Source organism: Opisthocomus hoazin, unplaced genomic scaffold (assembly GCF_030867145.1).
Source record: "Opisthocomus hoazin isolate bOpiHoa1 unplaced genomic scaffold, bOpiHoa1.hap1 HAP1_SCAFFOLD_230, whole genome shotgun sequence".
Taxonomy (NCBI): domain Eukaryota; kingdom Metazoa; phylum Chordata; class Aves; order Opisthocomiformes; family Opisthocomidae; genus Opisthocomus; species Opisthocomus hoazin.
Window position 1 is genome coordinate 52,501 of NW_027448957.1, and position 2,500 is coordinate 55,000.

Consider the following 2,500-nt stretch of genomic DNA (forward strand, 5'->3'; position numbering starts at 1 on the left):
TGGGTTTTTCTCGGGGAGGAGGAGGGCGACAGGAACCGGGGCAGGGGCGGCGCGGACGGGGGACAGACGGGGGCGTCCACCGCCACCGCCCCCGTCCCCCACCCACCGGCGCACGCACGCGCGCGCGTCAGTGCGGCACGGCACCCCCGCGGTGCCCACCCGCAGACAGACGCCCGCGCGGGAGGCCGGCGGCGAGGCCCGCGCCATCGCCGCCCCGCGCCTCCCTCCCCCGAAGCTCGCTCTCGCTCTCTCTTCCCCAAACCCACCGCCGATAGCCCGGCGGGGACGAGCTCCGTCCAGCAGGCGCTCTCCGGGAGCGGGGAGCTTCGGAGCGCTCCCCGAGTCTCCATTTAGGGGGACGAAGGCCCGCGCGCTCGCGCGCGCGGCCCTGCGAGGCACCCCAGCCGCGCCGCTGCTGGCCCGCCGGCCCCCCCCCCCCGCGCTGGGGCGGGGGGGCTCGGCGGCGCAGACGGCGATTGATCGTAAAGCGACGCTCAGACAGGCGTAGCCCCGGGAGGAACCCGGGGCCGCGAGTGCGTTCGAAGTGTCGATGATCAATGTGTCCTGCAATTCACATTAATTCTCGCAGCTAGCTGCGTTCTTCATCGACGCACGAGCCGAGTGATCCACCGCTAAGAGTTGTCTCGGTTTCGGCACCGCCCCGCGCGCGCGGAGGGGCCGGGACCGCTCGCCGAGAGCGGCCCCTTCTCTGAGGACGGCCGGACCGACCGCCGGCCCCGCCGCCGCCCACCCCCCTCCGCACGCGCGGAGGGGGCGCGGCGCGGCGGCGCGACGCGGCGCGACGGAGAGGCCCTCGCCTCGGCTTGACCGTACGAGCACAGGGGAAACGGAAAACAACGGAAAACCCCGAGCGGCCAAAGGGCGGGGGAGCCCGCGCTCCCGACCGACCCTGGGGAAACGTACGCAACACACACACACACACCCTTGGCGCGCTTCGGGGGCGGCCCAGGCGCCCGGGCTCGGACCGGCCTCCCCCCGGAGGCTACGGCACGCCCGGCCGCGACGCCTGCCCGCCTTCGCTCGGGAGCCGGACGCCCGGCTGCGCCCGCGCTGCGACGAGCCGGCTCCGCCCACCACGGTCGCCTCTCGCCCCGCCGGCGAACCTCGGCGCCGACGCCGCCTTCCACCGACGCCGGAGGAAGCGCGGCCGGCCACTGGAGCGCGAGCCGGCGACGCGCGGCCGCCCACCGGCCCGCGCCGGATGGGCGAACCCGGCCACCCCGCCCGGCGGCGGCGGCCGCCACCGCCGCCGCGAAAACCGCCGCCGCAGCCGCTTCTCGCCTCGGCCCCCTGGGGCCGCCGGCACGGCCCCAGCGGAAAGGCGGACGGCGCTGAGCGCGGGGGGCGGCTCCCACTCTCCCCGTTTCCACGCGAAGACCCGGAGCGGGACGCCCCCGCGCCGCGCGCCCGCCCTCGAGACGGAAGCGACGGGCGGGGAAACGCGGGACGGGACGGCCGCCAGCGGATGCGGCCGGGGAACCCTCCCGGACGACCCGACGGACGACCGGCACCGACCGGCACGCCGAGCGGCGCCGCCGCCGCTCGGCCTGGGGGGGTGTGGCTCGCCCCCCCCTTTCTTTCCCTGGGCGCCGAGGGCGGGGCGAGGAGCGGGAGAGGGGAGCGCGGCGCGCCCCGAGCGCGGCCGCAGCGCGAGCGTCCAAAGGCGCGGGGCGGCCCCCCGGCGGCCGCCCCCCCCCGCGGGGGCTCGCCGCGCCTTTCTTTCCCCCGGCGCGGAGCCCGCGCTCCGGCCGGCGGGTGGCCCCGTTTGCGAGGGCGGGCAGGTCGGCCGCGGCCGACCCGCGCCGCGGTCTCTCCGCCGAGACCGGCCCGCGGAGAGGGGGGGCAGGTTGGGGCAGCGAGACGCCCCCCCTTCTCCGGCACGGCGGCCCGCGGGGGCGGACGCCCCCCCCGCGGCTCGCGCCGTGCCGCTCGAGTCTTTAAACCGCCGCCCGGCTCCTTTGGCCTTTGACCCCCGGACTCGGCCGAGGGAGGGCCGCCGAAGCGCGGACGCTAGGTACCTGGCCCTGGGGTGAGGGAAACGACCTGCATGGCCCCGCGGGGGTGCCTCCCCCGGCTGCCGCCCTCGGGGGAGCGTCCGCCCGCGGGGGCGCGCCCGGCATCCGCCGCCACCACCTCGTCCTCCTTAGCCCCGGGGCCCGGGGTTTCCCTCGATAGCCCGGCGCTGCGCCCGGGGGGAGAGACGTGGCTCGGGCCGCCCGCTCGCGCGGGACGCGACCCGGCCGGGGGGGGGCCTCGCCCGCCCCGGGCGGCGCCAGCGGCCGAGACCGCGCTCGCGCCCCCCCCTTCCCGCCACGGCTCCCTCTTCGAGAGGCAGCCGTGCCGGGTCGGAGGGGAGGTTCGCGGGTCCGGCCGCCGCGCCGCCCGAAACGCCGTGCGCACACCCGCGCCACGGCCCGGAACGCCCGGAGACAGCCCTGTCCCGCGCGCGGGGGGGTAGACGGCGCCGCCGCCGGCGCCG

At 79.0% G+C, this 2,500-nt stretch overlaps 1 non-coding gene across 1 annotated transcript; it reads right to left on the reverse strand.

Moving 5' to 3' along the window:
- Positions 1-488: 488 nt before the first annotated feature.
- Positions 489-641, reverse strand: LOC142359924 (5.8S ribosomal RNA). Its single transcript, XR_012762704.1, has one exon. It is a non-coding gene; the product is annotated as a 5.8S ribosomal RNA (ribosomal RNA).
- Positions 642-2,500: the final 1,859 nt, after the last annotated feature.